The following is a 22,691-nucleotide window of genomic DNA, read 5'->3' as shown; positions in this document are numbered from 1 at the left end:
GAAGGGACAGAACCAACCGCAGGGTAACGGCAATCTGGCCTGACTTACCCGACGGAGGCAAGGGACAGGAAGGTACAGGACCCACCACAGGGTAACAGCAATCTGGCCTGACTTACCCGACGGAGGCAAGGGACAGGAAGGGACAGGACCCACCGCAGGGTAACAGCAATGTGGCCTGGCTTACTCGACGGAGGCAAGGGACAGGAAGGGAGCTAGGTACAGGGGGCTCCAGGACAAGACTGCAGGCGAGACGAGGCGAGAGTTACCAGCAAGACAAGGCAAGGCTTCAGGCAATGCAAGGGGAGACAAGAACTTCAAGCGAGGCGAGAGTTAACGGCAAGACAAGGCTAGGCTCCAGGCGAGGAAACAGAAGGCAGGGGAAGGGATACAAGGAGTAAGGACAAGAACAATGCAGCAGCCATGCCCTGGTCTCTGAAGGTACTTATGCAGCCAGCCCCAACGAGGATCAGCTGCTTCAGTTAGTGCTGAACAGGAACAGAAACAGGGTAGACAGGAAAACCTGGAACAAGGGCCGATGGACCGGACCGTGAACCGGGATGCGGACTTCACGGACCAGATCATGACAACTTCAGAGTTTCAGTTAACTGATGTAAACCAGATAAAACATGGAAATAACAATGAAACACAAGAACTGTGTGAACCACTTAGAAGGTCTACTGGTGTTTGTAAACCCCCAGAGAGACTGATAGAGACATGCTAAATTATGCATTTGCTTTGGTCAATGTTGCTAATTGTTTTTCTTTTTAAGGAAAGGCCGATGTGGTGATATGACGTGTCAGAACGTGATTGGAGAGAGTTCTGAGCATATGCAGAAATGATAGAATGATCGCGAACATGGTACTGCAAGAAACGTGGTTTGGTTGTTGCTGTAGTGTAAATAAAAGTTCTATGTCTTCCAGAATATGATTCTTTATTAGTAACCCACGGTACGTATAAATATAAAGAACACAACAGAGGGGACATAACTGTGAGTCTTCGGACTCCAGGAGCAAGAGGGCTATAATGAACTTTTGTATAAATACCCAGCAGGGTACCATTCACACCACAGTTCCACTACTATACGCTGCATCAATGCGACGTAATTCCCGTCCCAAACTGCGCGGGCGGGCGTTAGTCAGGCGCAATGTCGTACGCGGGGTGATGCGGTGAGATAGTGCCTTTCCAGCTTGTCCTCCGCTGTTGGATCAGAGCCTTGCTCTGTGCGCTGGAGGAGTCCGAGGGGAAGAACAGACGCTCTTCAGCCAAGCGCATACGTTTTTAGACGACCCCGCGCGCACTTTGCCTGTCATGTGTCGGGCAATTTGTTTTCATGTGCACAATTTTCAGCCAGAGTGGTTAAAATGTTATGCTTGCAGAGCCAACAGATTTGAGTGAAAAAAAAGACCGGCATTGTACACACAGTTGGGGCAGCTGGATAAACAGCCAACGAAAAACTGCGAAGAATGTACGAAAACATCGATTCATAGTGACTGGGCATTCACCATTTGCCGACAGCAAAGGAAAAGCACGTTGATGATATCGCTCCAGAACTATTTGCTGAAAGCCATTTTTGCTGCCGTCTTTATTTCTCACGAAGGTAATGCTGGAATCACTGTTAGTTTTAAACAAAAGTACAAAACTTTTTCAAGCAAGTCTTTCCACTGTTGCAACCAAACATTTCAGTCTGAAGCTTGATGCTCCGACTAGTTTGAGTTCAGAGTAACAGATCATAGCTCCCTCACTCCAGCGTGTTGTTGTGGGGGTTTCTATTATTTTTAGAACATCTAAAATGCCAGTGAAACACTTTTCCATTTTGTAATGAAGGAAGCACAGTTTGTGCACAGCAAGATCCCACAAATGGCAATGTGATAACGATCTCTTATGTTGAGCAGGGGCAAACATTTCCTAGGTTACACCTTCTCTTTTAGAAAAGGAAAGGTACGTCGCATCCGGAGTTTCTCCAGTTAGCAGACAATTTCCCTCCACGTCTCTCTGACGTAGTGGGGAGCCATGTAGTACGAGGCAAGTTACAGCAGTAGTTTGCCAATGCCAGTAGTTTCCAAAGAGATCACCAGCTTGTAACCCAGCATGGATGGAAAGCGTGCAGGGGAGCCGGCTGGATTCAAACTCGGGACCTTCGTCCCGACGTCCCACGTCTTGCCACTATGCCACCAGCCGGGTCGCTCTTTTAGGATTGTAACAATATAGGGCATGGAAGAGTAGCTATTCAGCCCATGTCTTCATGCCAGAGCTGCCTAGCTTAGTTTCACTTCTCAGCTCTTGACCTGGCCTCTAGATGTTCAGATGCTCAATCAGGTACCTTTGAAATCTGGGGAAGATTATGCCACTTTTTCAAAATATTTCTTTTCAACTCCCCTGTAATATTTCTTTCAATTTCCATAAATCTATGCCACTGGCCCCCCACTTCCTTGCTAATGTAATTGAATACTCTACCCTGTCAAGATTTCAGAGTTTTATGCACCTCAATGAAAGCTCCCCACAGTCTCTTTGTTCCAAAGAAAGCAATGTCAGCCTGGACAATCTTTCTTTGTAACTATAATTCTACAGTCTTGGCAATATCCTTATGAATATTCTTTATATCCTCTCTAGCGCAGTCATATTGTTAACATTCATAATGGCTGAGTGGATTGAATGATAGCAATCTAAACTGAAAGGCAACGCTCCAGCCTTCCTCCACCTTTTCCCCAACAGTGTGGCACGCCCTAAGTATTGCTATAGAGCATCCGCCTGAACTTCTGTGCTATAGTCTCAGGAGCAGGACTTGAACGCACAACTTTCTGAGTTCAGAACCGACTCAGTAGTAAGAGTGCCACCCATGCAGCCCCTTCTCCCTTGCTTAATGCTTGGCTTACTCTGGGAAGTTGAGGGATGACTTGCAGCAGTACCCATTCTGTTAGCTGGGGAGCCTCAGCATTATGGAAAACTAGTTCCCAAAATCCATCATTGGCTAATCTGATATTCCCCACTGATGGGGATTTGCAGCTGGACAGGGTGTTTCTTGATGAACTCACTCCTCAGAACACATCCATGATAAAATTTCATATTGTAAAGCACAGACTTTGTGAGGTAACTTTGGGCAATATATTCATCAAGGGTTGTTTTTACAAGTGTTGTCATCATTCTGTGGACCAGAGACATGGGCCAAATCTTCCAATAACATTATGATTTTTTTTGGCATCTATTTGATTATAAAGTGTGATTTCATCTTGGCTGCCCAAGGGAGGAGGTCTTGAATCAATTGCAAAAAAATGCATTTTTGAGCGATTTACATGACATGGTTCCCAAAGGATTAGTCGATTCCTTTCCAAATCTTCCACAGTATTTGAAAATACTCCATAGCTGAGGTAAGTATCTGAACAGAAACAGCTGTACATGGGTTACTACAACAAATCCTTGGATTTAGAAGCTTTTATACCCTTGTTACTCACCATCATCAAGGACAAAGCAGCACACTTGATTGACAATCCATCCATATCCCTGAACATTTATTCCTGCTGCCACTGGCACACAGTGGCTAAAGTGTGTTCCACTTACAAAATGCACTATAGCTACTCTGATAGCACCTTTCAAACTATGACTTCTACCACTGGGGACAAGGGTGATAGGTGCAGGGGAACATCACCCCTTGCAGATTCTCCTTTGATGTTTACCAACTTGATGTGGGAATACATTTCTGGTCCTAAATCATGGAGCTCTCTCTCCAGCAGCACTTCACTAGAAAGGTAGCAGTGGTTCAAGAAAGCAGCTCATCAGAAACTTTTCAGGGACAGATAGGGATGGGCAATAAATGCTAGTCTTGCCATTATTGCTGAGAGCCCATAAATAAATAAAGCAAAATATGTTTTTCTCTCAGAACTAAAATCTTTACTTTAAATTCTCCCTAGACCTACCAATAACAAATACTTTCTTTTAAACTTTTTTTTTGTGCAACTTATTAAAGAGACAGACTTAGATTGAAATGTAACACCAGTCCTGATTTTGAATAACTACTAGACATTGGACCCGGCTGGTGGTGTAGCGGCATCAGTGCCAGACTTCTGGATGAAAGGTCCCGAGTTCGAATCCAGCTGGTTCCTCTGCACGCTTTCCATCCATGCTGGGTTACAAGCTGGTGATCTCTGCTGTACTGCTGTAACTTGCCTCGTACGCGGCTCCCCACTACGTCAGAGAGGCGTGGAGGGAAATTGTCCGCTAACTGGAGAAACTCCAGATGCGATGTACCTTTCCTTTTACTAGATATTGCTCAGGTTACTTTGGATTCAGTGCAGTGTTCTTATCTTTTCCTGTACTTCTCCATTATTCTTTACTCAGTCATTGCCCTGTTATTTCTCTTCTCTTGCCCCAAAGGAGTTTGTTAGTATGAGGTTCTGATTGCACACATGCTGGGTAGATTTTCAACCTTGATGTAAAGTCAATTTACTCAGAAAACAGAATCTGCTTAAAAATCAAAGGAAGCAGAAACTACCCCACAAACAGAGTTATTTCTCCAGCAAGATTCAGTGTGTATCACATATAAATTATGCACATAAAGGTAATCCAGTCACTTGCATCATTAATTAAATTAAATTAAATTAAGCATCATAAATTAAGCTTGATTTATGAGAAATTACCCTGATGATATCGATGTCATTAATAAAAACAAGTGAAGAGAAAGCAAACATATTAATGATGTTAATGATGGTATTAATGATTAACTTTACAACTCCTCCCATGGAGGGTCAGACACCCTGAGCCAATAGGCTGGTCCTATTACTATTTAATTATTTATGGTTTTATATTGATATATCTATACTCTATTCTTGGTTGGTGCAACTGTAACGAAAATCAATTTCCCTCGGGATCAATAAAGTATGACTATGACTATGAGGTTTGAAGCCTCTGTCTCTGAGAATAGGATGCCTGCCACTTGTGAATGTAGGGGAAGGGGCGGTGTTGAGCCACAAAGGTTTCTCGCCATCAGCTCACTTGCCAACACAGATTATGAGAGTACAATCACTGATCAGGAGGTGAGTGCCACTTACCTTCCCCCTGACCTGGCTTCACCTATCCACTTCCAGCTTGTACTCCTTTCCTTTCCCTCACCTTATTCTGTTTCCTTCCACCTCCTTTCCAGTACCGATGAAAGGTCTCGACATGAAATATCAACTCTTCATTCATTTCCATAGATGCTGCCTGACCTGCTCAGTTCCTCTAGCATTTTGTGCGTGTTACTCTGGATTTTCAGCATCTGCAGGTTCTCTTGTATCTTATAAAGCCTTTTTTATATCTACTTGAAAGGAGCCTGAAAGTACCATCTACACAGACAATTCTGTTCTAATTAATTTCTCAACCTACTCTGAAACTCTCCAAAGTAACCCTAGGAAACCTTAGATTCGTACCTCTGAAGAATTTGAGACATCATACATCAATAGAAATACCGCTTATAAAGGTGTATTATTTCTTAAAAAGCCACTTAGCGTGGCCCGTAGGAATTGCCTTGTTCATGTCGGATTTGTAACTTGTCCAAACCTTTGAATGTAGCTGTCTAATAGAGTCCAGGATTTTATTCATGTGTGTTTTTAACTTGACCTCGTACAGTGATTATGTTACATTGCATGTGCCTGTTCATTTCTAACATGCTTACCTTTGTGAGTACACACAAGTTATGTACTGTATGTTGAGAAAACTACTTAGAATTTAACATTTGACAGAGCATTTGTTGAAAAAAACTTGGGATTCATATTGACATTCTGCAAGAACGTTGGCTGGCCACCAGGAGGAATATTCTGTTTATATATCGCCACGTTCATTATTGCTGCCCCACACAATAAATGGCAGTGATCTAACAAAAAAAAGAATATATTGAAAAGATTTAAGATTAATTATGTAAGCAATACAAACAGAAAACACTTTAATTAATAACAGGTAAACCACTGCATGGCCCCTTTGGCTCTCTAGGTAAGTGCAGTGTGAACTATGTAAACTTTTATAGTTGGAGGCTGTGTACAGGGGATTGTGTTGTGTCTACAATGACCAGTGGGTGTCTGTCCCTGTTTGCTGAATTCATTGTGTACAGTGAGCTGCATACAGAGATTAACATTGTGTACAATAAGCTATGCACAATAACACATGAGGACAGAGCTGTTGCTTTGTATATTGATTTATGTACATCAGGTACAGTGGTCTGTGTATAGCGATCTATGGATCTGTGTACATTGAACTGATGCTGTTATCTGTGGGTCTGTGTATAATAAATTGTATACAGTGAAGTGCAAATCTGTTTGTAGCAAACACTGAAAGATGGGAGAGCAACCTAGATTTTTTTCTCTTTACGATTCTGTGCCTCTTTTTCCAGTGCTGTTGATTTCTGGCACATCAGCCTGATGGTGCTGGACCTTCCCCACCTCTTCCCCTTTGCCTTCCTTTCACTCTGACGCTGCAGCCTGGTAAGTGGTCTGCATTCCTTACTAATGATGTGAAGACAGCTTTAACAAATTAAAATAGCTTTTTGCTGACTTTTCACCAATCATAGTTTGCCCATTTTGGAATGTAAAGGAATCTTCCAAGCTCTGCTAGCCATAGGAACAGCAGGAACTTATTCAGCCTATCTCTCGCACTCCAGAAGTTTGTGGGTTTAAGTCCCATTTCAGATAGTTGAGCCCAGAAATCGAGGGCAATGTTTCATTTCTGTGCTGGGGTAGTGCCACACAGTCATAAGTGCTGTATTTTGGAGGAATTTTTGAACATAGTTGCCAGCGTTCTCAGTTTAAAGATCCCACTGCCCTATTTTGATGAGAAGCAAGAGTTGATCTTTTAGAAACAAATAATCTTCAATTCAACATCACTAAAACTGATGGATAATCTGGCCGTTATCACATTGCAAGTTATGGGAGTCTGCTATGTGTAAATTTGCAACAGTGATTGCATTTTGCAACAATCTGGGGCACAGAATGTGCTGCAATGATGCCTCAGTTTTTCTTATACAGTATTTCATCTTTATTCAGAGAAATGATTGTTGTAACTAAATTCATTACTACTTAGTTGCAAACTGAAATATGCTGCCTTTGGAACATAGAACATTACAGCACAGAATGACCCCTGCAGCCCACTACATCTTCGGCAAGGACTCTCCCACCCCCACCAATGACCCCTTCTCCCGTTTCAACCCTCCTCCTGTTCATGGACACCCCGCTCTGGTCTTCTGCCTGCTCTGGATCTCTTTATTGCTAAGTACCGGCAGGACATCAACCATCTCGACTTCACCACACCTTATTCCCATTCCAACCTCACTCCTTCTGACTCTCACTCCACCCTCCTGCCACCCCACTAGGAATAGGGTTCCCCTTGTCCAAACCTACCACCCCACCAGCCTCCGGGTCCAACATATTATTCTCCGTAACTTCCGCCACCTCCAACGGGATCCCACCACTAAGCACATCTTTCCCTCCCCCACTTTCTGCTTTCCGCAGGGATCGTTCCCTACGCGACTCCCTTGTCCATTCGTTCCCCCCATCCCTCCCCACTGATCTCCCTCCTGGCACTTATCCTTGTAAGCGGAACAAGTGCTACACATGCCCTTACACTTCCTCCCTTACCACCATTCAGGGCTCCAGACAGTCCTTCCAGGTGAGGCGACACTTCACCTGTGAGTCAGCTGGGGTGATATACTGCGTTCGGTGCTCCCGATGCGGCCTTCTATATATTGGCAAGACCCGATGCAGACTGGGAGATCATTTCGCTGAACGCCTACGCTCTGTCTGCCAGAGAAAGCAGGATCTTCCAGTGGTCACACATTTTAATTCCATGTCCCATTCCCATTCTGATATGTCTATCCATGGCCTCCTCTACTGTAAAGATGAAGCCACACTCAGGTTGGAGGAACAACACCTTATATTCCGTCTGGATAGCCTCTAACCTGATAGCATGAACATAGACTTCTCAAACTTCCGCTAATGCCCCACCTCCCCCTCGTACCCCATCCGTTTTTATTTATATACACACACATTCTTTTTCGCTCTCTCCTTTTTCTCCCTCTGTCCCTCTCACTATACCCCTTGCCCATCCTCTGGGTTTCCCCCTCCTCCCCCTTTTCCTTCTCCCTGGGCCTCCTGTCCCATGATCCTCTCATATCCCTTTTGCCAATCACCTGCCCAGCTCTTGGCTCCATCCCTCCCCCTCCTGTCTTCTCCTATCATTTTGGATCTCCTCCTCCCCCTCCCACTTTCAAATCTCTTACTAGCTCTTCCTTCAGTTAGTCCTGACGAAGGGTCTTGGCCTGGAACGTCGACTGTACCTCTTCCAATAGATGCTGTGTTCACCAGCAACTTTTATGTGTGTTGCACACTTTTTAACCTACTTTAAGATCAATCTAATTCTTCCTTCCTATATAACCATTTTTCTTTTATCCAAATGTCCCTAACGTATCAGCCTCTATCACCACCCCTGACAGGGCATTCCATGTACTTACTACTCTCTGTGTAAAAAAAAACACTATCTCTGACACCCCCCCCACCCATACTTCCCTCCAATCACCTTAAAGTTATGTCCCCTCGTATCAGCTATTTCTGCCCTAGGAAAAAGTCTTTGTCTGTCCATTCTATCTATGCCTCTTATCTTGTACACCTCTATCAAATCACCTCTTATCCTCCTTCGCTCCAAAGGGAAAAGCCTAGCTCACTTAGCATTTTCTCATAAGAAATTACCAGTAGGCTAGACAAGGGAGATGCAGTGGATGTTGTATATTTGGATTTTCAGAAGGCCTTTGACAAGGTGCCACACATGAGGCTGTTTAACAAGATAAGAGCCCATGGAATTACGGGAAAGTTACATACGTGGATAGAGCGTTGGCTGATTGGCAGGAAACAGAGAGTGGGAATAAAGGGATCCCATTCTGGTTGGCTACCAGTTACCAATGGTGTTCTACAGGGGTCCATGTTGGGGCCGCTTCTTTTTACATTGTACATCAACGATTTGGATTATGGAATAGATGGCTTTGTGGCTAAGTTTGCTGATGATACGAGGATAGGTGGAGGGGCCGGTAGTGCTGAGGAAACGGAGAGTCTGCAGAGAGACTTGGATAGATTGGAAGAATGGGCAGAGAAGTGGCAAATGAAGTACAATGTTGGAAAGTGTATGGTTATGCACTTTGGCAGGAGAAATAAACTGGCAGACTATTATTTAAATAGGGAAAGAATTCAAAGTCTGAGATGCAACGGGACTTGGGAGTCCTCGTGTAGGATACCCTTAAAGTTAACCTTCAGGTTGAGTCGGTAGTGAAGAAGGCGAATGCAATGTTGGCATTCATTTCTAGAGGAATAGAGTATAGGAGCAGGGATGTGATGTTGAGGCTCTATGAGGCACTGGTGAGACCTCACTTGGAGTACTGTGGGCAGTTTTGGTCTCCTTATTTAAGAAAGGATGTGCTGACGTTGGAGAGGGTTCAGAGAAGATTCACTAGAATGATTCTGGGAATGAGAGGGTTAACATATGAGGAACGTTTGTCTGCTCTTGGACTGTACTCCTTGGAGTTTAAAAGAATGAGGGGGGACCTCATAGAAACATTTCGAATGTTGAAAGGCATAGACAGAGTGGATGTGGCAAAGTTGTTTCCCGTGATGGGGGAGTCTAGTACGAGAGGGTATGACTTAAGGATTGAAGGGCGCCCATTCAGAACAGAGATGCGAAGAAATTTTTTTAGCCAGACGGTGGTGAATCTGTGGAATTTGTTGCCACGGGTGGCAGTGGAGGCCAAGTCATTGGGTGTATTTAAGGCAGAGATTGATAGGTATCTGAGTAGCCAGGGCATCAAAGGTTATGGTGAGAAGGCGGGGGAGTGGGACTAAATGGGAGAATGGATCAGCTCATGATAAAATGGCAGAGCAGACTCGATGGGCTGAATGACCGACTTCTGCTCCTTTGTCTTATGGTCTTATGGTCTCTAATCTGGACAACATCCTGGTAAATCTGTTACGCACCCTCTCAAAACTTCCACATCTTTCCTATAATGAGGCAACCAGGATTGAACCCAGTTTTCCAAGTGTGATCTAACCAGTGTTTTATAGAGCTGCAACATTACCTTGCAGCTCTTGAACTCAATCCCTCAACTAACGAAGGGCAACACACCATAAACCTTCTTAACAACTCTATCAACTTGCATGGCAACTTTGAGGGACCATTCCAAGATCCCTCTGTTCCTCCACGCTACTAAAAATCCTGCCATTAGCCCTATACTCTGCCTTCAAATCGACCTTCCAAAATGAATCGCTTCACACTTTTCTGGGTTGAGCTCAATCTGTCACTTCTCAGCCCAGCTCTGCATCCTATCAATGTCCCATTGGAACCTACAACAACCCTCCCGACTATCCACAACTGTATCAACCTTCATGTTATCTGCAAACTTACTAACCCCCCTCCCCCCCCCAACTTCTTCATCCAAGTCATTTATAAAAATCACAAAGACCAGGGGTCCCGGAACAGATCCCTGCAGAACACCACTGTTTACCAATCTCCAGGCAGAATACTTTCCATATACTACTATTCTCTGGGCAAGCCAATTCTGAATCCACAAGCCAAGTTCTCTGAATTTCATTCATGCCTCCTGACTTTCTGAATGAGCTTCCAGTGGGAACCTTGTCAAATGCCTTACTAAAATCCATGTTCACCACATCTATCCCTGATCAGTCCAACTCTCACTCTATTCATCCTCCTGTTCTTTACAGGAATGCTTTGGGGTTTTTCTTAATTCTACTCACCAGCACCTTCTCTTCTAGGTCTCCTAACTCCATTCTTCAGCTCCTTCCTGACTGCCCTGTAATTTTCAAGAGCATTGTCTGATCTTGCTTCCTAAACCTGAAGTAAACTTCTTTCTTCCTCTTGACTAGTAACTATACAAAGAGTGATTGGTAAGTTCATGGCCTAAGGTAGAAGGAGTCAATTTTAGAAAACCTAGCACATTTATTTTTCAACATAGGCCCCTCCTACATGTACACACTTAGTCCAGCGGTCGTGGAGCATACAGATCCCTTCTTTGTAGAAGTGGTCCACAGCAGGGGTGATTGATAAGTTTGTGGCCTAAGGTAAAAGGAAATGAGTTATTAACTTCAAACTTTCTGCATTATCACTCAGAGTTGAACTGCACGTGCATGTAATGAGAGCGTCTTGGACCTCCAGGTGGTCCACAGCTGGGGTGATTGATAAGTTTGTGGCCTAAGGTAGAAGGAGATGAGTTATGCAGCTCTCGTTACATGCACGTGCAGTTCAGCTCTTTGAGTGAAAATGCAGAAAGTTTGAAGTTAATAACTCATCTCCTTCTACTTTAGGCCACAATTTTATCAATCGCCCCTGCTGTGAACCACTTCTGGAGGTCCAAGGCGCCAACCTCTACAAAGGAGGGATCCATATACTCCATGACCGCTGAACGAAATGTGTAAATGTAGGAAAAATAAATGTGCTAGGTTTTCTAAAATTGACTCCTTCTACTTTAGGCCATGAACTTATCAATCACACCTCGTACAGTAATGCTAGTAGTACAGTATATTATAGTAAGACCTATGCCCTTTATATTATTTTCTGTATATGGAGCTGCAACCATGATAGTAAAAGGAGCTTGCATTTTTGTTCTCTGTATGTTGTGTGTTTTTTGCAGCTTTATTCAGGGAACTCTGAATCAGTCAGTATAAGAGTTAATGTTTTTCCCCCTTCCCACCCCCGCTCAATAAAACTCCAATCATGGTATGCCAATTAGAAAAATAACTTCAATAAAACTTCACTTAACAAGAACACATTCCTGTTGGTTATTCAACTGCAAATGATGTGGAATTGCTTCAAAGTAATTGGAAAAATTCCATTTTCACTGATAAGGGGATTGTGTTTAACCTCCTTGCCAAATCCCAACTGATACTGCTCTCCCCTAAGTGGAAGTGTGTGAATAGACATAAGTGGTAAGAATATTTTGTGATGTGTGTCCTGCTGATAGATAAGGCTAGCCACTGTCTCTGGCTTCTCAGGGTGCGCTTGGTGCTGGTGATGCCCTGGTTCTAATATGGAATCTGGCATAATGAAGCCTTCTATCCTCTCATGGAAATTTCATTCAAAGGGAATGTATGGTGGTGATTAGTTTATTAGATAAGTAATGCAACAACTCAACTTCAAAGTATGGAAGTCTAGAATTTAAAGAAAAACAAGTCAATAATAATGATGACAACAAAACTACTACTGTATTGTAAAATTTTATTTAATTCTCTAGTACCACTAAAAATCTGCCATCCTTAGTTGGTCTGTACATGTGTCTCTAGTTCCATCAATGTACTTTAAATAAGGCCAACTATGAGGGTGTAAAAAGCAGAGCTAGTTAAGTGAACTGGCAAATTAAATTAAAGGATCAGTCAACTGAAATGTAATGGCAGACATTTAAGGGAATCTTCCATAACAGTTACAATGCAACAAGAAAGAAGAATTCCAAGGAATATGTCATGAAATTTTATACTCGATTCTTAAGTTAACCACAGCTTCTGTTTAAATAACATAAATTCCATTTTTTATTTAGTGTCATGCGTGATGGTAATAAGTTAATTTTAAATGGTGCTTCCCTGATAACTGTGAAAATTTTTTGAATATAACAATTGTTGGGTGCCATATATCCCATTGAATTGACACCCATGGTTGATGCAGGACAGAAAGAGACATTCTGTTTGTCATACCTCTTTGAAGAAGGCTTAATCACGCTTTTTAACTTTTTCCACACAGCCCTGCTAACCTTTCCTCTTCATGTATTCAGGTACTGCTCTCCCACTGACCAAGAACTCCATCATGGAAGCAGGTCAGACTGTTTGCTATTGATAGCAATGTTGTTGAACCTGATCACATGCTTGGCCGAAACTCTCGTTTTTTGAAAAGGCCCTCTGACCAGAAACTGATGTGCTTTACTGTAGAGTGCAATGCTTCAAGACAGCCATGTGTCAGAGCAAAATTAATTAACATAATGTGCAGTTGAAATCACAGTAGAGGATCGCACTTTAGCTGAGGCTTTGCAACACCCATACAAAGTAAATTTGAATCTTACTAAAGTTATGGAATTTTTCTTTAAGGAATTTTTGCCCTGTCCATACAGGGCACTTATGGGGAACTTGGGCATACTTCCTAACTGCTCAAATACCGGGGAGCTTGGAATTAGTTAATGGTGCACTTGTTTCAGTGTAATGTGTTGCTGGCTTGAAGGTTTAAAGAGATAGGCTTCAAGTCTCACAGCATCAGGCAAGATTTGAAAGAAAACATGTTGATCATTGACCACAACTTGAGTGAACCTGTTTCGTCCTGTGTTTTGAGGGAGCTGTCTAAACATTTTCAGCAGTAAATGTTTTGCTCTGTATGGCAGGGATAACATTCTTGCTGCATATTATCATACATCATTTACTGTATTCAATGAGAAAGGAGTTCACGTACACCAGGGGAGGCTGGTTTAATCTGTTGAATGGAACAGCAGTCTTCAGTTGTAAACACCATGAAACCATAGTCATGATCAGCCCTATCTATCTGGCTGCAAATTTACCTGCTGGGTGCTGGATATGTGATGGTGAAGACCTTGAGTGCAGGAGAGGATTTCTTTTACAAATAGATCACGCTCACTGTCCACACGTGCAAGAGAGCTGCCATTAGCTTTGGGCAGGAAGCCCAAAATACACAAGCATATCAATGTGTTGTAAATCTGCAGCATGCTGGTACAGCATTCTTGTGGACTATCAAGCTGAAAGTCTTCATGCTATGGTAAGTGTCTCTTAATCTGATACAGGCACTCAACATTGTGAGTAATTCCAGAAAATTCAACAAACTTCCTGATCTATTGGAGTAGGTTGTATTTTTTTCAACTTTTGGTATATTTGTTTACTAGCAACCACATGTAAGGGGGAGAAAGGAACTGGTTTGTATTTCTGCAGAATCTCTCACAAAATCAAGACATACTAAAACCTCTTACAGCCAATGAGGATATTGAAGTTATCCAATAAACAGCAAGATCCCACATGGTTACAGAGGGTGTTAGAGGTGGCATGGCACTGTTGGAAAAGGATAGGAGATTTTTGGTGTGCTGGCTATTATTCCTTCCTCCTGTCTACTTGCTAGGCACCTTCCCAGTCAATCCGTCTCAGATTCTATTTCTGGATGAGTGGCCGGATTATTCTTCTGAATTCCCGTGAACAATGGCCAGTCTTCCCAAGTCTCTCCTGATAGCATTCTCCCTTAGCCCTGTTGTAGTCAGTCAGGTCATTATAGATTTAAACCCTCTGGTGAAATGAACAGTGAAGCTGTATCAATCAGCTTCATCAGTCAACTTCACCAAATCAGTAAGATCTCCTACTGAACAATATCAATAAGAAGATATAATGTAGACATTGGTAAACATTGCTCTACAGAGCATATTTACCTTTACATGCCTTTATTGTGCAGGAATTTCATTGGATAAGTGACGTGTGTTATGGGGAGGGAGTTAGGGTGGGGAATTTTCATGAGAATTCAGTTTTATGGTTACTGCTAATTAGCTGGCATTTTTAATTCCAATTTTTAAAATTATTTAATTGCTGTATTTAAATACCCCCAACTGTCACCATGGGGTTTTGAACTCTTGTCTCTGTATCAAGGTTTAGGAGGACTGAAATGATGGAGCTTAGTCATTAGGAGCCAAACTCTTCATGCCTGGAAGTCCCTCTTCCGTGCTCTGAATGGTGTCACCAATAGGCCTGTACCGAACTTTCATGGCAGAATGGAACTGGGACTTCAGGAGCTGGTCTGGGTGGTGCAGAAGTTGAACAGATATGCTTGGAAATTGAAGACTTCTGTTTTGGGCTATTGGCAATGGAGCCACAATGGAAGCAGCAAATGCTCTGCTTTCTTTAATAAGGAAATTTCTGTTTAATAAACTTCATTTTTGAGCTCCAGTGATTCTTTTGTCTATCAGTGCAGGTATATTGAATGCAGCCTTTGTGTCCCAATACCCTGCCCACAACAATCATCCCAATGGCACTCTGCTGGTCTCTCTATTTTGTGTAATTGTTCATTCCCTCACTGTACAGCCTTTTCGCCGAGTTGAATGGACCATTGTCCAAATACTGTAGCAAAACATTACACCCATTAGTTTGTTTATACTTTGGGGTAACTCAGGTCCTCCTGGGCCAAGGCCCTTCAGGTTGAATGCATCCTAAATTAACCGCTTGCACTGAGCACACGACTGGTCACAAGATCTCTTCTGGTCTCTGAGATTCTCACAGCTGAGTCTCGGTATGAAGCAAAATTTAAAACTCAAAATTTGTAGGGTTGCCTATTTTCCTTTGTGATATAAAACCAGAAAATGAAAAATCTTAGAAATTCAACCAATTGGGTTTGCAGAGATCCCTCCTCAGTTTGGCTGGACATTGAAGCCTCACAAACAAAATGCCCTCTTATTAATTTGCTTTTCCTCAATAAGATGAAACTAGTTAAGGAATATTGTCGCAATCCAATAACAATTAATACAGTCAGGGCTTGGAGGGTGGTGCGACAAATTGAGGGCAACACAGCGAAAATATCACCCTTCACTCCAGTAACCGGCAGTCCAGATTTTCAGCCTGGCATACTGGATCCTGGATTTAAACTTTGGATTTCTAAGGGCATTGTCCATCTAGGAGACTCGTTTGATGAAGGAATGATGATGTCATTTAGTCAAATAGTACAGAAATTCAACATACCCAGCAAGGATCTTTTTCATTTCTTTCAGATAAGAGATTATATACAGAAAAAAAAATCATTGTTAACTGATTTCTATAGTTCTGACACAGAAAAGAGGGTGTTTTGTTCTAAAGGTGAAGTCTCCATCAGTACTTTTTACAGCATCCTGAGGGAATGTTCTTGCGGAGAGGCTGAGCAGCTGGGAAGGGTCTGGGAGGAAGAGCTGGGAGTAGAAATTACAGCTGAAGCATAGGAAGACATCTGTGATAATGCAAAGAAAATTTCAGTTTGTAATAGAACTAAAGCATTGCAACTCAAAATTCTGCTTAGAGCCCATCTGACTGCAGATCGTCTCTTGAAATTTAAGACGGGGGTTTCTCTAATGTGTTTTAAATGTAAAGTAAATACTGGAACTTTCACCGACTGTTTTTGGACTTGTCCCAAACTTCAGGCATACTGGAGTGATATTTTGGGTGAAATGGAAAAGATTCTGAAGATGGAGCTTGAACTGGACCCAGTGTCTTTTCTTAGGCCTACCCAGCAGTCATATTATTAATGCACATCAGAAAAAACTTAATATCCTGACTTTTTGTGTGAGGACGAACATTTTACTTTGTTGGATATCCAATAAGGCCCTTGGACTTTCTGGTTGGCGTAAATTAATCATGGAGTACATTCCTTTGGACTTTTTAACATGTATGGTACACTCAAAAACAAAGTTTTCATAAAACATGGCAACCTTTTCTACAATAAGATTTGTAAACCTGTCTGCTATACTAATAAGGGCTTTTGTATAGGATGTGGTGGTGATGTCTATACTTTGATGGAAGTGTTCTAATAGCTGATATCTGTGAGGGGAAGAAATGTAAATGTACCTGGAAATTGAAAGTTTTGTTATGCTGAGCAAAAAAAAACTTAAAAAAATAAAAAAAAAAGACATTCAACCAATAAGCCTTTTCAAACGTTACATTATTGAAAAGTGATTTTCATTTTTTGCACCCAACCCCTCACCAGAATGACACATCAGATTTGCCCATTTTGAGGTCGTCCCCTCAATGCAACCAGGACCGCTGTGGAGTGGGTTGCACTTGAGGCAACTTCTGTATCAAGCACACACAGAGTGATGCTATTCTCCGTGCAAATGTCACTGTATAAAAAACAACCATGTCTCATTGGATTGCGGCCTCTGTAAGGAAGCCCCAGACATTTTATTCATCCTTTTGGGGCCCATGCAAGATCTCCCCTTTATCTCTTCTTGATACCCTGACCATAGTCCTCATGCCAGTCCTCTGATTCCCATGTTTAAGCTCCCACCCAGCTCAACCCCCCATGATCCCAAGACCCCTGCCACAACCCTGTTCTACCAACTATTGTTCATCTCACTCAGGCATCCAAGCTAGATAACCCCTGACTCAGTAACCTCCCTCAAGCTGGTCGCCCCTCCAGTTTTTGACCCAATGATCTCAGAAGCTCTGCACCTGCAACCACAATACTTTAAAGCAAAACAAGTTTGTTAATATACTGAACCAATCTACTGGTGGCAGAACTATTGCCTACAAATCACTATTGTTGGTTAATGTCGATTTTTGTGCTTGCACTGAGTTAGGAGAGTGTGAAGGTAAGTTGCTATAAAATCCAGTAACATGTTTCCAAGTGAAAAAAGGTGAGTCCTGTAATTGGTTGCAATTGAGAGGAGGGCAGGGGTGCTAAGACAATCATCCTGTAATTTTAAGCTCTCTTTCCAAGGGAATGTCAATAAATTGGCTTTCCAGAAGGGTAGGTTTTTTCCTTTTGTTATTGCTGATTTGGTCTTGGTTGCTCATTGTTCAGTGCAGGCAGAATGGCAGAGACGGCAGTGGAATGCTCCTCCTGTGGGATGTGGGAATTCATGGAACCTGATGGTCTCCCTGATGACTACATCTGCGGGAAATGCAGCCAGCTCCAGCTACTGAAAGACCACGTTAAGGAGCTGGAGCTGGATGAACTAAGGATCAATCCGGGAGGCAGGGCAATTGATAGATAAGACTTTTGAGCAGGTGGTTACACCCAGAGTGCAGCATTCATGGAGTAGATGGGTGAACACCGAGGGGTAAAGGGAGAAAGAAGTCAGTGCAGGGTCACCCTGTGGCCATTCCCCTCAGCAACAGGAATACCCCTTTGGCTACTGCTGAAGGGGATGACCTATCTGGGCAAGGCAGCAGCAGCCAGACCAGCACTGTGGTCGGCTCTGAGCCTCAGAAGGGTAGGGTGAAGTCAGGTGGAGCAATAGTCATAGGGGACTCGATAGTTAGGGGGAGAGACAGGAGGTCCTGCAGCAGCAAAAGAGACACCAGGATAGTGTGTTGCCTCCCGGGTGCTAGGATCCAGGATGTCTCTGAGCAGTAATAGAGTGTTCTTGAAGGAGAGGGTGAGCAGCCAGAGGTTGTGGTACATGTTGGTACCAGTGACAAAGGCAAGAGAGGGGTCGAGGTCCTGGACAGTAAGTTTAGGGTGTTAGGAAGGAGGCTGAAGAGCAGGAACTCTAAGGTGGTAATCTCCAGATTACTCCTGGTGCAATGAGCTAGGGAAGGCCAGAACAGCAAGATAGCGCAGATGAATGAGTGGCTAAGGAATTGGTGCAGGGGGCAGGGTTTCAAGTTCTTGGATGATTGGAACTTTTTCTGGGGAAGGGGTGACCTGTGCAAGTGGGACAGTTTGCACCCGAACTGGAGGGGAACCAATATCCTGTGAGGGAGGTTCCCTAATGCTATTGTGGAGGGTTTAAACTAGATTTTTAGAGGCTTGGGAACCGAAGTGAAGAGGCAGAGGATGGGGCGATTGGCGCACAAGAGGAGACAGCTTGTAGGGAGTTTGTGAGGAAGGACAGGCAGATGATAGAGCAAAGATGCACTCAGCCAGATAGTTTGAGATGTGTCTATTTTAATGCAAGGAGTACCATAAACAAGGCGGATGAACTTAGAGTGTGGATCAATATGCAGAACTATGACATTGTGGCCATTACAGAGACTTGGATGTCTCAGGGGCAGGAATGGCTGCTGAATGTGCTGGGTCTTAGGTGTTTCAAAAAGGACAGGGAGGGAGGCGAAAGAGGTGGGGGGGTGGCATTGCTAATCAGGGATTGTATCACGTCTGCAGAGAAGGAGGAAGTCGTGGAGGGATTGTTTACTGAGACAATGTGGCTGCGGCTTAGAAACAGAAAGGGGGTAATAACTCTACCTGGTGTTTTTTATAGATCCCCCCAATAGTAACAGAGACATTGCGGAGCAGATAGGGAGGCAGATACTGGAACAGTGCAATAATAATAGGATTGTTGTGATGGGTGATTTTAACTTCCCTAATATTGACTGTCATCTCCTTAGAGCAAGGGGTTTAAATGAAGTGGAGTTCATTTGGTGTGCTCAGGAAGATTTCCTGACACAATATGTAGATAAGCCTACTAGAGGAGAGGCTGTACTTGATCTGGTATTGGGAAATGGACCTGGTCAGGTGTCAGTTCTCTCGGTGGGAGAGCATTTTGGAGGTGGTGATCACAACTCTATCACTGGAGAGGGATAGGAAAAGACAATTTGGGAAAACAATTAATTGGGGTAGGGGGAAATATGATGCTATTTGGCAGAAACTTGGGAGCAGATGTTCCCAGGGAAATGCACGACAGAAATGTGGCAAATGTTCAGGGAACATTTGCGTGGTGTTCTGCATAAGTATGTTCCATTGAGGCAGGGAAAAGATGGTTGGGTAAAAGAACCATGGTGTAAAAAGGGTGTAGAAAATCTAGTTAAGAAGAAAAGAAAAGCTTACAAAAGGTTCTAGAAACTATGTACTGTTAGAGCTCCAGAAAATTACAAGGGTGCCAAGAAGGAGCTCAAGAATGAAATTAGGAGAGCTAGAAGGGGCCATGAGAAGGTCTTGGTGAGTAGGATTAAGGAAAACCCCAAGGCATTCTACAAGTATGTGAAGAGCAAGAGGATGAGCCATGTGTGAATAGGTCCAATCAGGAGTGAGAGTGGAAACATGTGCGTGGAGTCAGAGGAGATAGCGGAGGAACTTAATGAATACTTCGCTTCAGTATTCATCTGGAAAAGGACTTTGGCAATTGTGGGAATGACTTACAGTGGACTGTAACACTTGAGCATATAGACATTAAGAAAGAGGATGTGCTGGAGCTTTTGAAAAGCATTAAGTTAGATAAGTCTCTGGGTCCAGACGAGATGTACCTCAGGCTACTGTGGGAAGCGAGGAAGGAGATTGCTGAGCCTTTGGCGATGATCTTTGCATCATCAATAGGAATGGGAGAAGTACCAGAGGATTGGAGGGTTACAAATGTTGTTCCCTTGTTCAAGAAAGGGAGTAGAGATAGCCCAGGAAATTATAGACCAGCAAGTCTTACTTCAGTGGTTGGTAAGTTGATGGAGAAGATCCTGAGAGTCAGGTTTTATGAACATCTGGAGAGGCATCATATGTTTAGAAATTGTCAGCATGGCTTTGTCAAGGGCAGGTCGTGCCTTACAAGCCTGCTTGAATTTTTTGAGGATGTAACAAAACACATTGATGAAAGTAGAGCAATGGATGTAGTGTATATGGATTTCAGATAAGGTTCCCCATGCAAGGCTCATTCAGAAAGTAAGGAGGCATGGGATGCAAGGAGACCTTGCTTTGAGGATCCAGAATTGGTTTGCCCACAAAAGGCAAAGAGTGGTTGTAGCTGGGTCATATTCTGCATGGAGGTTGGTGACCAGTGGTGTTCCACAGGGATCTGTTCTGGGACCCCTACTCTTCGTGGTTTTTATAAATGACCTGGATGAGGAAGTAGAAGGGTGGGTGGGTTAGTAAATGTGCTGATGACACAGAAGTTGGGGTGTTGTGGATAGTGTGGAGGGTTGTCAGAGATTGCAGAGAGACATTGATAGGATGCAGAACTGGGCAGAGAAGTGGCAGATGGAGTTCAACCCGGATAAGTGTGAAGTGGTTCATTTTGGTAGGTCCAATTTGAAGACAGAATATAATATTAATGGTAAGACTCTTGGCAGAGATCTTGGAGTTTGTGTCCATAGGACACTCAAAGCTGCTCTGCAGATTGACAATGTTGTTAAGAAGGCGTATGGTGTGTTGGCATTAATCAACTGTGGGATTGAGTTCCAGAGCTGAGAGGTAATGTTACAGCTATATAGGACCCTGGTCCACTTGGAGTTCTGTGTTCAGTTCTGGTCACATCACTTCAGGAAGGATATGGATACTATAAAGAGAGTGCAGAGGGGATTTACTAGGATGTTGTCTGGATTGGAGAGCGTGCCTTATGAGAACAGGTTGAGTGAACTTGGCCTTTTCTCCTTGGAGCAACGGAGGATGAGAGGTGACCTGATAGAGGTGTATAAGATGATGAGAGGCATCAATCGTGTGGATAGCCAGAGGCTTTTTCCCAAGGCTGAAATAGCTAGCACAAGGAGGCATAGTTTTAAGGTGCTTGGAAGAAAGTACGGGGGGATGTCAGAGGTAAGTTTTTTCACACAGAGAGTGGTGAGTGCGTGAAATGCACTGCCAGCAACGGTGGTATAGGCAGTTACAATAGGGTCTTTTAAGAGACTCTTAGATAGGAACGTGGAGCTTGGAAAAATAGAGGGCTATGCACTAGGGAAATTCTAGGCAGTTTCTAGAGTAGGTTACATGCTCGGCACAACATTGTGGGCTGAAGGGCCTGTAATGTGCTGTAGATTTCTATGTTCCATGTTCTATGATAAAGAAAAATAAAAGGGCACTAATGAAAAATAACCTTAGGATAAATCCATTTTTAACTGGCTGCGGAATTTATTTTCCTACTTGTGCTTTTGTGACAAACTGTATGAATTGCCAATAGCCAGTTCCTTTTACCTAGCATCTTCACTACAGCACAAATATCTGCATAGAATCATGTGACAGATCCTGGGGCAGGTGATCCAAAGCTTAGTTAAAAGGGTAGCTTCATGGAGAATTTTAAGAAGAGGAGAGAGGTAGGGAGGTTTACAAAGGGAATTCCAGAGTTTGAGGCCGAGGCAGCTGAAGGCACGGCTGCCAGTTGGAGAGCAATTAAATGCCTGCATGGCAAAGAGGTGAGAATTGGTGGATCTTAAGACCTTAAGATATTGGACCGAATGATCTATTTCTGCTCCTTGGAGTCTTCTCCATCATGGCCGATTTATTATCCCTCTCAACCTCATTCTGCCTTCCTCCCGTAACCTTTCACACCCTTACTAAACAAGAACTTATCAACCTCTGCTTTAAATATACCCAATGACCTGGCCTCCACAGCCATCAATGGCAATGAATTCCACATATTCACCACCCTTTGACTGAAGAATTCCTTCTCATCTCTTTTCTAAATAGACATCGTTCTATTGGGTGTGTCCTCTAGTACTAGAATCCCTCACTAAAGGAAATGTCCTCTTCACATCCACTTGATCTAGGCCTTTCAATATTTGATAGGTTTCAATGTGATACCCTACAGACCCAGAGCCATCAAATGCTCCTCATATGATAACCCTTTTATTCCAGCAATCATTTTTGTGAGCTTCATCTGGACCCTCTCCAATGTAGGCACATCCTTTCTTAAATAAGGGGCCCAAAACTGCTCACAATACTCCAAATGCAGACTGACCAATGTCTTATAAATCCTCAGCATTACACCCTTTGAGGGCTGCACACCAGGAGGAGGATCAGGAGGAATGAAAATGTGGAGGGACTTGAAAACAAGGACAAGAATTGGAAAATCAAAGGAATCACTTCAATGTATATGTAGTTTTCCAAGTAAAGTAATGCACTTTCAACAGCAAGTGAAAAATTGACTCATTATAAAGGATATTATGTTATCATGGTTAACCAGATTTTACAGCTTGGATTGAGAAATAGGCAGTCTGGATTGAAACATTATGCAAACTGTAATTCCTGTGACTCTTTTCTAAATAAAACTGGGAATTACCAGGAATTTGCAACAAAAACTCCTGCAGTTAAATAGTGTGGGTGTAGAC

The 22,691-nt window shown here is 43.1% G+C and overlaps 1 protein-coding gene across 2 annotated transcripts in view; it reads left to right on the top strand.

Moving 5' to 3' along the window:
- LOC140191925 (tensin-2-like) overlaps window positions 1–22,691 on the top strand; it is a 262,781-nt gene that overhangs the window by 46,066 nt on the left and 194,024 nt on the right. Inside the window, exon 1 of one of the 2 annotated variants that reach the window (XM_072249808.1) lies at window positions 1,377–1,597. The exons of the other annotated variant lie outside the window; for it this stretch is intronic. The gene's annotated coding sequence lies outside the window, so the exon portion shown is untranslated. Of the gene's footprint in view, window positions 1–1,376; window positions 1,598–22,691 lie in introns of those variants that run through there. 2 annotated transcript variants of the gene reach the window in all.

The sequence above is a fragment of the Mobula birostris genome, chromosome X, assembly GCF_030028105.1.
Source record: "Mobula birostris isolate sMobBir1 chromosome X, sMobBir1.hap1, whole genome shotgun sequence".
NCBI classification, from domain to species: Eukaryota; Metazoa; Chordata; class Chondrichthyes; order Myliobatiformes; family Myliobatidae; genus Mobula; species Mobula birostris.
The sequence above is the reverse complement of the archived record's forward strand: the minus strand, read 5'-3'. Positions and strand labels throughout refer to the sequence as shown.